The sequence below is a fragment of the Macrobrachium rosenbergii genome, chromosome 4, assembly GCF_040412425.1.
Source record: "Macrobrachium rosenbergii isolate ZJJX-2024 chromosome 4, ASM4041242v1, whole genome shotgun sequence".
NCBI lineage: Eukaryota > Metazoa > Arthropoda > Malacostraca > Decapoda > Palaemonidae > Macrobrachium > Macrobrachium rosenbergii.
This window is the reverse complement of record NC_089744.1, coordinates 18,237,501-18,250,000: the sequence shown is the minus strand read 5'-3', so window position 1 is coordinate 18,250,000 and position 12,500 is coordinate 18,237,501. Positions and strand designations below refer to the sequence as shown.

The window sequence follows — 12,500 nt, the reverse complement described above, 5'->3', positions numbered from 1 at the left end:
GATTGATTGATTAATTGTGGGTTATCTGGCGTCACAATCTTAATTTGATGTATGATGGCAAAGTATCGGAAAGTAATTCATTCAAGGGATTTTTGCTGAGCAGATTGTAACGTCTCTGTTGAGTGGGATATGGGAGTGTTCTGTTTTACCACATTTCTCTTTGAGTATGGAGTTCAGTTGTGGAATTGGGTTCCTCTGTCGTCGTCCTATAGTGCTCCAACTTTCGAAGTTATTTCATGAAACGTGCCAGATATTCAAGGTCAAAGACCGGCGAGGGTTGAAAATACAAATCATATGAGCGGCATTATAATTTCTGTCGAGAGATATTTCTCATTATTATTATTATACCCTTCTCTGAAGGCGGAAGGACAGAGCTTCAAAAATAGCATCTTTGGCTCCCGGGCAACGCAGATAGAAATGAAATATGACGTTTCTCGCCGCCTCGCGACCATTCCAAGAATACTTTATTTAGGTATTGCAAACCTAGACCTTGGTGGGAGGTAAACGAACTAACGAACATACATCTATATATGTAGCACAGGCAAATATAGAATGTTTTAGCACGGAATTAGTGCATAATTTCCTTTATGCTGAAATGTAAGCAAGTTGACAGCTTTTCGATGTGAAAATATCAGCGGAAATCACATTACACTTTTCACCTTTCCCATAGTATATTATTATTATTATTATTATTATTATTATTATTATTATTATTATTATTATTATTATTATTATTATTATTATTATATACTGGATATGCAGAATGTATTTGTTGAAACTAGGATATCAAAAACATTATGTTCCCCAGGGCTTAAGTGGTATTTCTTGGCTTTGAATGACAAATTATTATTATTATTATTATTATTATTATTATTATTATTATTATTATTATTATTATTATTATTATTATTATTATTATTATGACTTTGGCTCCAAAATCTGTTAAAAGTATATCATTATGATCCTCACCTCACGGGGATTCCAACAATACCTTGTTTTTATATTTTGAATTTTCACTTTAGGAGGAGTCTGACACACTTACAGACACAGAAATTACCATGAGATATAGCACAGGTTATTAGTCTACTTCCTATCTCACTCTCATTTGGATAAAACTTGCTAAGTTGGTGCCTTGGGAGAAAGTTATGTTTTTACTGATATATGTTAGGCTTTAACTTTTTCAGAAACTTTAAGGCCAAAACGTTATTGGCGTTTTTCTCTAGATATCTTGGTCTATGATAGTTACTGGTCTTTGGAGTCAGAATTCGCCAGTGTTAAAAGTATGATATATACCCCATAATATTTATCTTTACGTTTTTTAAAGATTACATGTCATTTTAAAAGTTCATGTCTTCTCCTCTGATTATGATAAAACTTGATATAGATCTCGCTTGAGGATCAGAGGTTATCTTTCCAAAGCAATTGGACCTTGACCTATTTTCCAAGATGTCGGTTCTATTTACTGCCCAGAATTTCACTGGTTACTACAAGGTTATAAGCCTTCCGGTCCGGTCGTTGAAGCTTGGTCGATCATGTGAGGATTAGAGATTATCTTTCCAAAGCAATTTGGACCTTGACCTATTTTTCAAGATGTCGGTTCTATTTACTGCCCAGAATTTCACTGGTTACTACAAGGTTATAAGCCTTCCGGTCCGGTCGTTGAAACTTGGTCGACGATGTTAGCAGGTACGCGAAGGGTGAAGCACTGTCCATTCACATGTCGGTAGCCCATCACTCTTCTTCAGTTGCCGCCGTCGAGTCTAAACTTCTCCGCTGCTAAGTCGTCACTGAACATGACTTGGTTTTTCAAGAACTGTGTTATTTATTTCATTTTCATTATCATGGTGGTGGTTTTTCAGCATGCCAGGAATACTTGAACAACGATCGTTCCTATTACACGGTTATTACTGCTTTTGTATTTGCGGTTGTTTAATATATTATGGATATTTGGTCAATAAAATTGATGGTTTTGTGTTTCTCTTTTTCTGTCAGTTTTCCTTTTTTACAAGTTCTTGTGTTGAGTGTATAGGCTTGCAATTCTGTAACCATTATTCTATAGATCATACAGAATACTAATTCGTCTTCACTACAAAACTTGGGTTCCTTACTTGTCCGACCTCCTGGGCAGTGATCGTGGACATACATACATAAATAATTTCTGCTATTCTCTGAATCAAAACGCTGCACCAACTGGTGAGTGTACTCTGAAAACTTTGCACAGACATCGTTCTCCCACCAAGAGCGATGACACTCATTCAGGGCTTAGCTGGATGAGGTTGAGTGAATGGATCCGGTTGTGAGCTTGCTCATGTCACCTGCTCGGTTTTCACAAGGGTTGATGATCGACCTAGACATTGATAGCATGAGGGGATGACTTTGGGGGTGAAGAGGATAGATCTGGTCATGAACTCGCTAATGACTGATTCTCCATGCACAATTCCGCTCATGCCCGATCACTTACTCTGTTTCTCAGAGGGGAGGACACACCCTGACTCTTCTCACCTTTGCACATCTCTGAGTGGTGAAAAGAGGGGCTGTCACTTTCTCAAATTGCAGCTGTGCCAATAAGCCATTTTGTCAGGGTTTCTTTCCACTTTCTGCAGAGTTTCTTGCCTCTTTTTTTTTTTCCCGTACAGATATGAAATAGGCCTAGGACAGGGTGGATTATGGTATTGTGGCTTAGAAGGTGCACAACCTGGCATTCCCCCTTCATGATATTTTTACAGGGAACTCAGCTCTCGCTCCTGGGATATCTCCTTTAGACACTTGAGGGGTGAAGGCAGAGGTTTAGCTCTTCCTTGACCTCTGGTCTGTGAGTGGATCTGGTGATCTTTCCTTGTTGCCCATTAGAATAGGCATTCAATTGTTTATTCATATCTCCACTGATGGCCTCACTCCCCTCTCCTGCCGTATTCCTTGGTTAATAGGACCCCTTATAAAGCTGAATACTTCTTTTCTCCCTCCTTGGTAGAGGTCCAGGAATGATCTCTGTCAGCCTGAATGACCTAGTAAATATCTGGATTAATATACAACTTGAGCTTTTGGTTATGGATTCAAGCTCTTTTTTTCATGTGCAGTGAATTGTGTGGAAACAAACTCCTTCACTCCCATTCTTTTCCATTCCTGAATCATATGCAATCACTTCTACAAGTTTTTCGCAGCCACACTCGACCATACCCATACAGTCTTTGAAGTAACACCTTTGTGATGAATCTGCATCTCTGAGTTTTTCTGACACTAAAAACACTACCTTTTTCCAAGGTCTATACCTTCAAGCTACTGCAGACACAATCAATCTTTGTCCACACAAATCCTGTACATATTACCATTTCACCTTTGTCTCTTGAGGCGCCAGAATATCCAGCTTTCTTTTCTTAAACAAATTTGATCTCATAAATTTCTTTGCATCGCAATAAAACCACACCACACGTTCAAGGATAACCTCGAAATACAATATTTTACTCTTTCTCTGGTTTTTGAGATATCAGTACAGGGCTAATTGGTGATTTCCGGAAACACAGGGTGGCAAAAATGCTATTATTTTTTGTTAGTGTCCCATATAGGGGAAAACCAAGATAGTCACTGGCCTAAAGAGAAGCTCATCTGTCATGCTGTTGCCATTTCTTCCAACCAAAAGTGTACTCAGCAATTTACCAAGCTCTCCTCTGCCTTGAGGTCCATTGTATTTATCCCCTAAGCCACTGCCATCTCCCAGAGCATTAATGTCCAAGTTTTACTGCTTAATGTGGCAATCAAGTAAGGGACTCAGGTTAGTACTGGACACTTGTTGCCATGAGGAGGTGCATTAGGTCCTAAACCACTTTTCCCAGGTAGTACTTTTGTTGCCATATAGTCTCTTTTACATTGTACATATATACATGCATATACCGTATGTATATGTATAACTGAATCACGAATATATGGAACGTGATAAATATATAAATAAAGGCAATGCCACGAAGGAAAAAGAAACAAAGAAGTGGTGCAAGGCCTTTAGACTTATTGTCCTTTACTTCGCAGTCTGTTAAGTAAAGGACAGTGAGTCGAAAGGCATAGCTCCATTCCGTTGTTTCTCTTTCCTTCTTCGTGGCACTGCCACACACACACACACACATATATATATATATATATATATATATATATATATATATATATATATATATATATATATATATATATATATATATATGTGTGTGTGTGTGTGTGTGTGTGTGTGTGTGTACAAACACACACACACTATATATATGTATATGTATATGTATATATATATATATATATATATTTTTTTTTTTTTTTCATCCAATACCACATTGGTCCCGTGGCATACAAACATATGAAAGAGCTCGAAGGAAAAGTGAAAGGAAAATTCGAAGACACCGAGCTTTCGTTTATGTTTCAAGACACGATCACAATAACTGTCATCACCTCTTGAAAAACAGACGAAAGCTCGGTGTCTGAATTATCCTTTCACCTTTCCTGCGAGCGCTTGAATAAATAAACAAATAAATAAATAAATATATATATATATATATATATATATATATATATATATATATATATATATATATATATATATATATATATATAATGAACTTTCATGGCAAGGTTCTTCATTCATTACATGTTTTGGCATCTTGAAAGGGAAGAGAGAGAGAGAGAGAGAAGATGCATGACATGCGCTGACAGTATCCCAAAGGACCGCCAGGCAACGAACTGCCTTTGAAGGCGGCTTCGGGCAAACCAACGTACGATATTGAAGAAACAAGTGACGATGGCCTGATCTCACTTATTACTTCCGTGCTAGGAGACCGTAAGGGAGTTGACATAGATGTTAGAGCAACAGAGACCGGTTGCTGGTTGGCAGGACGGGGTCTCGCAAAAGCTTATCTAAGAGCTTTTGGAGAAAGTGTTACCCAATGAACGCTAAATATGAAGTCCAGACAGCGTCAGTATAGGACAGAAGAAGAAAATATTTCAGGAAATATAAAAAGATATTTATGGCTGTCACGTTAAGTGATGGTTTTGCAACTTGGTTTTCTCGGATTGAAGGTTTTGAAACAAAGTCTGCAGTCGGGTCTGGTAGGGCAGCGAGAGTAGCGGCAGTGGCAGCAGCAGACACTTTTGTCGACGTTGGTCGAGTTTTTGAAGAAGAGATTTTCAAGAGCACGTTGTTTAACTTTGATAAAAGCTGCTCATTTTGATGACAAAACCTTTTTCTATGGTTCCCAGTTGCACAGCTGAGGGCTGTCTTTTGCCCCGATGGAGGACGTATGTTTGGTTTTTTTTTCTGCGTTAATTTTTGCTTTCTTTTCTTACAGTTTATTTAACAGGTCTTTTGGGATAATCTTTTAAGACCTGACCACTTGTAAATATTGTTCTTAATTTTAAGCTCATTTTATTGTTTTTTGTTGTTTTCCCTCCTTTGTTTGACTGCCGTTAGTCATTTCCTGAGTATGTTAAAGAACCTCATAACGGCCCACTCGGGTCGTTACAATGGCCAAAACAATGTTTTCGGATGAAGGTGTAAACAAAGTCATGTGGAGGTGCTTACGAAGACACTATTGTCTACTGTAGAAGAAGAGATTTTCAAGATGTTGTTTACTTTGATAAAACGCCTTTCAAAACCTTTTTATTTCAATTATATGCCTTTCGCCTCAGAGGAAATGGCTCTAACCGGCGTTAATCTTTCAGTTTCCGTCAGGTCATTTGGGATAATCTGAAATACCCTATACCCTTCTCTATTTTGGTTACAGTCCCCTTCATTTGACGGAGCGCCATTTATCTAACTCACTCGCGGCACCGTGGTTATCCAGGAAACGGACTTGAGTCGTTTACACTATGAAAGCGATTGACGTAAAAGATTTACACATTTTTTAGAACAGCAACGTACAGAGTCAACACAAACTAGGTCTAATATGTATAAAGTGCCGCCAGCGTACGAGAGAGAGAGAAAAAAGTATATCTTATTTTAACCAGACCACTGAGCTGGTTAACAGCTCTCCTAGAGAGGGCTGGCCCGAAGGATTAGATTTATTTTACGCCGCTAAGAACCAACTGGTTACCTGGCAACGGGACTTACAACTTATTGTGGAATCCGAACCACATTATGACGAGAAATGGATTTCTATCACGAGAAATAAATTCCTCTAATTCTTCATTGGCCGCTCGGAGAGTCGAACGAGAGAGAGAGAGAGAGAGAGAGAGAGAGATGGTGGGGGGGGAGGGTTAATCATTCAGGTCATGAGAATTAGGTCAAAGAGTACGCAAGAAATTGCATCACGTGACTCGGAGGGAAAGGTCACGCCAAAGAAGGGACAAAGGAGGGGGGATGCACGAGCAGACAATGACTGGAGAAGCTCATTAAAGCAATCGACCCCTAATGAAACGAAGAAGAGAAAGAAGAAGAGGAAAAGAAAGGTATCGAGGCACCCGGCAAACTGTTCGTCTTTCTTTTTTCGCTCCTTTTCATTTTGAGCAGAAATAATTCCCGTGCATCTAATTACGCTGCCTTCTTTCATTTAAATGCGTGTTTACTGCTATCACTATAACCGCAGTAGCAATAGCAGTAGCAAGAGTAATAATATCAATTGTATCCAGTTTCAGTATCCTGTAACATAAGTGAATATCATGATAAAAACTTTACCTATGTATATATATATATATATATATATATATATATATATATATATATATATATATATATATATATATATATATAGATAGATATACTTACATTCATGCATACATGTATGTCTATGTGTATATGTATATATATATATATATATATATATATATATATATATATATATATATATATATATATATATATTGAGCGAGTAAGTGTATATATATATTTACCTATATTCGTATTATCTTATTAGAGACTACGTTCTGCTTTTCTCCAAAACTTTTTTAGCTTCATAAATCCGTAATTGTGGTCGCTATTGTGAAATAATAAATTTGTTTTGCGGAAATTTATAAATAATTTTCTTGAACTAAACCCTTTTGAAAGCAGTTTCTTTAGACTACGATGATTTGAATAATTTTAAATTTAAATGACATGTCTAAAAGCTAAAGGAGGCGTTGTCTCAAGTAGCTGCGTTCAATACAGCACATTTACAAACAAAAATCTACTGAGAGAGAGAGAGAGAGAGAGAGAGAGAGAGAGAGAGAGAGAGAGAGAGAGAGAGAGAGGGGAAAATAATGACCTTATATTTACCTTAATAACTATAACACTTGGATCTCCAGATCTTGTAGTTAATCCACTGTCAACAAATTTCGAAGAAGTTTGCTAACCAAAACAACCTTTCAGTGTTCTAGAAGTACCATTTCCAACTTCTAAGTAGCATCGTAACTCTGTGTCACTGAACTTTAGACGGAATTCACCCCAACTCTTCTGAGAAGTGATTAAAAACGTCAAGCAAGTTTCAAGACCATTGGCTCGAACGGTCAACAACAAACAGCAAAAGCGCGTCGAGCGCACTCGAGAAGAGGCAGAGCTAGGAACTGGCGCCATCCTCAGTTTATTCGTAAAATCACGCACAGGAACACAAACACACACACAAACACGCACGCGCAGGCCGTGACACTCCACCTGTCGGGTTTGGAAGTATTGCATGATGCCTTTGTTACCTGGCGGACTCCGCCTGAGACATAGCGTCCTGGTGTAGAGCTCGTAACGGTTTCGAACTGTTGTCGTAGTGCCCATGGCAACGGCGCTGGCATCGTGTCATTTGCCGTGCTGACTTTTTCAGTCTGTGATCAATATGTAGAGGAGAGACTTACCAAGTGTTAAAGAGTGCCGTCGCATCAATGACATAATTAATCTGCCCTCTGGGAAAGAGGAGGAGAGCCCAGATTGAATACTAGACTCCCTCGCAGAAACAACGACAATGCCTTTTCAAATCTGTGCGACAAGTGGCTGAAGTTCGATAGGAAACATGACAGAAGAAGCGAATCCAAACAGCCGAACTCTTAGATCTATTTTCACCGTAGAACACAATCAAGCGTTGCTCAAAAGATGCTCAAATTACTTCAAAAAAAAAGGTATGTCCAATGAAGTACGTACGTGCAAACATAGGGTACATGTACTCCATCGTATGAGATATTATACATACATACATACATATATATATATATATATATATATATATATATATATATATATATATATATATATATATATATATATATAATTTATATAATTGTGTGTGTGTGTGTGTGTGTGTGTGAATGTGTATGCGTGTGTGTGTGTGTGTTTGTGAGTGCGTGTGTGTGTGTCTGTGTATTATATATATATTGTATATATATACATATATATATATATATATATATATATATATATATATATATATATATATATATATATATATATATATATATATATATATATATATATATATATATACATACAATTTAGTCAATGAAAAAGTCTCCATATAGTCTGCTTATTTAGAATAAGCCCTATTAACATGCATAATCTCACTGATCATAGTAAACTTCCCCAAAAAATTTTGTTAGAAACTACAAAAATATTGCAACGACGCAAACCTAAAAAAAACAAAAAACTAACACAAACATTGCAAAAAGACTGGCGGACACTTACAGTAGCCAGAAGCCCCTCCCATTAAAGGTTACCTGGTTCTCAGAATGTTCGAAAGGTTATTTGCGTCATCTATAAATGTCAGTGCTGCGATTTGATGTAACGAATTCGTCTCTACGTAAGTTATTAATGATAATCTTTCATTGTGGAAGTTGTCTGTGTTTGATCCTGAGCGCGCTCTTTTTATCTCTTGATTCTATCTCGAAAATTACCTGTAATTTTTAAATTGCTGAATGAAGATGCTATAATAATAATAATAATAATAATAATAATAATAATAATAATAATAATAATAATAATAATAATAATAATAATCTCATGTTGGCATGAGTCACTAAAATGCTGTAGAAATCCACAATGATATAAGTGTAAAGATATCTTAAAGATATATATATAAATCGAGAGCTTTCGAGAACCTATTTGGTTCTCCTTGAGAAGGGGAGCCGAGCATGTTCTCGAAAACTCGTTTTATATATATACATATATATATATATATATATATATATATATATATATATATATATATATAAAATGCTGTAGATATATATATATAAGTGTAAATATATCTTAAAGATATATATAAATCGATTTCGATATTTGGTTCTCCTTGAGAAGGAGCCGGCATGTTCTCAAAACTATATATATATATATATATATATATATATATATATATATATATATATATATATATATATATATATATGATAAATACAGTATGTACACTGTAACACATTGGATTTCTTCACCAGTAATAATAATAATAATAATCATAGTAATAATAACATACAGATAGCTATTAAAGGCTATAGCTTTCGGTGTAATATCTTTTGCATATATCATGGCCATGAACAAAGACTTGAATGTTTTATATATGTGACAGAATGCGTAGGTTGACGCTAACGGCCCTTAGTATGCGTTAGTGGCCTTGAATACGCGGAGCATATGAATAGTAACTTATTCGATTCTGTAATGTACAAATACATTAGGACAGTGAAAGGAACAAACATTTTTAAAGTTCTTATTTTAGTTTTCATTGGCATTCCATCGCAATCAGCTAATTCTATATTCGCCTGGTCCATATGGACATTCAAAAGAAAAGCCCACTCAACAGTTGAGTGGTGATCACATTTTAATGAGAAATGCAATCGATCGTGTTCATTCAATGTTTATGAATACTGTTGCTTTATCCGAAGTTCGACGCCCTTGAATTATTTATTTTAGAAATGAGAGTTATTTATATTTAAAAAGAAAAAAATATATACTTTTCAATTAAGCCCTTCCGGTAGTCGTTGGAAAATGCAATGACGAGGCTTTCATCTTACTTCGACTTTGCTGAAAATACTCAGCTTTTGGGTTAACTGGCAAAATTTCTAATATACCCTTCCTTCTCCAAATCAAACATTTCCGTCTACGTTATATTCGTATACAATGCAGTAGCATCAGATGTTTTGGCCCCTTTAAGCCCAGAGGCCGTATTTCGAGATATGCCTTTACTAATAATTTTACCTGACCGGATTTTTTGTTTTTTATCGCCTTTCCACTTGAAATAGGAGCGGTAAAACTTAAAAATGAAAATAACTAAAGAAACGCTGAAACACCCAACGAAACTGCTGCTAATTATTTTAAATTAGTACATCCATGCTAGACGCTAGAAGGCTCACTGCCTTCACAGCCAGCTAAAAGGCTGCAAGATTGCACTAAAATTACATCCACGTACAACAGGTTAACTTTTGACCAAAATGAGTTTTGTCCTCCCTTCTCACTTTGTTTCTTTCAAGTCTAATCAGGATGCAAGCAATGAAACCCTCCTTTCCAGCCATCGGGAAAATGATTCATTTGTTATTATCGTTCTATCGAAAATCGTTTTGTTGTTCTACGCTCTTGCAAACCCTTCCTTGACCAAACAAAGAGTTGCATCAACTAGTTTCGTGTAGCTCATTCAGGTGCTTCAGTCACCACAAGTATAAAATAAGAATGAATTCGTTACATGTCCACCATCCATTTCGCCTCTGGCTATCTGTTTTTCTCCTCTTACTTTACCCTTGATACAGATTTTTTTTTCTTAACTAGAACCCACTCCCATCTGTCATGAAGTCAGAATAGACTGTCTTCATCCTGTCACAACTCGAAAGGTGTGATGACGTGTTTCTTTCTTCTCGAGGTACTGAGATGGTTACATTTTTTTGTGCATTTCATTTTGGTTTTTGCTTCATTACCTTTGTAGATGCCTGGGGTTCCACTCCAATTTCGTGGCGTTTTATCACTAAAGGGCTCACACTAGCTGATATCGCTTTGGAAAGCGGTTTTATCTGCGTTCCTACTCAGTGGCGTTCCAAAGGCCAACAATACTTGAGTAGAACGTGTTGTTACTACCACAACATCATCCGTTATTTTGATTGATCTACATCCATCCACGCTACTGTACAAAAGCGTTTACACAGATATTCTATACATATACATATATATATATTTATATATATACTGTATATATATATAAATATATATATATATATATATATATATATATATATATATATATATATATATATGTATATATATATATATATATATATATATATATATATATATATATATATATATATATATATATATATATATATATATATATGTATGTATGTATACACAAACAAACACACACACACAATATATATATATATATATATATATATATATATATATATATATATATATATATATATATATATATATATATATTATATATATATATCCATCCCAAATATCAAGTCACAAATATCACAAATATCAGTCAGCCTAAAGAATAATGTACACCCAGAGTGAGCTATATCTGATAGTGTATCTGCACGGCCAGTACCGGCACACGTCGTTTTAAAATGTAATACCCCTTCGGCGTAAGTTATCCCCCAAAGTTAATTTAAGGATATCGAAAGTCACAAGTAAGTGACAAAACTTCATTTATGTGGGTGCGTGTGTTTGTGTGTGTTCTCAATAATGTGTTGCCAGTGAGGGAATGTAAGACATGCATAATGATCTTGAAGTGATTAAAAACAAATACCATGTTTTTTTATCCATAGGGAAATAAAAGAAAATCTTGTAAAATCATCATTAGTTATTAGGTAACTGCTAACATCAGAAGGACGTAGGCAAAAGGAAAAATTATGAGTTAAAAAAAATCTAGCACAAAACAAATAAGTTGCAAACCACGGCTAAGAGGAAAAGTCCAGGAAGTAAAAATATTACCAAACACGAATCGTAAAAGTAATCGTCAAAAAAAAAAGTAAACATACGGTTTGCGCGTTATGGTACGGAAAATCTGCTTTTCTTATTTCCTTGTTTAACCTCTCTCTCTCTCTCTCTCTCTCTCTCTCTTGCTTGAAAATCTTTATCAGTGAAAGATAACAAAATGTATTAAACATTATTAAATTTGGAATGCAGTGTCGCAAAGTTATTAACAAAAACATAAACAAACCAGGGAAGCGATCACGTTTACCAACTCGCATAACCCAGTCTTAATATTTATATGTATGAATTGGGATATGTTTGGGCAATATGGTTATAAATGCGTTTGAAATATTAATTTACATAATCCTACGGTGAAATTTACCCAAGTTTCACAAAACTCTTCGTTGGATCAGCATCAGCCATTAAACGTATCAGACTGACTTATACACATACATACATAAATATAAACATGAATACACACACATATATATATATATATATATATATATATGTATGTATATATTTATATATATATATATATATATATATATATATATATATATATGAGAGAGAGAGAGAGAATTGCTGGACAATATGAACGGAAAACTTCTATAATTGTATGACCTTAGTAACTGTGACGCGCGAGAGTACAAAATAGAAGTGCAAAGTATGTGAA

The 12,500-nt window shown here is 35.4% G+C and overlaps 1 protein-coding gene across 2 annotated transcripts in view; it reads right to left on the bottom strand.

The window, feature by feature from the left end:
• LOC136830686 (uncharacterized) overlaps window positions 1–12,500 on the bottom strand; it is a 112,848-nt gene that overhangs the window by 12,417 nt on the left and 87,931 nt on the right. The window contains exon 1 of one of the 2 annotated variants that reach the window (XM_067090398.1): window positions 7,220–7,509. The exons of the other annotated variant lie outside the window; for it this stretch is intronic. The gene's annotated coding sequence lies outside the window, so the exon portion shown is untranslated. Of the gene's footprint in view, window positions 1–7,219; window positions 7,510–12,500 lie in introns of those variants that run through there. 2 annotated transcript variants of the gene reach the window in all.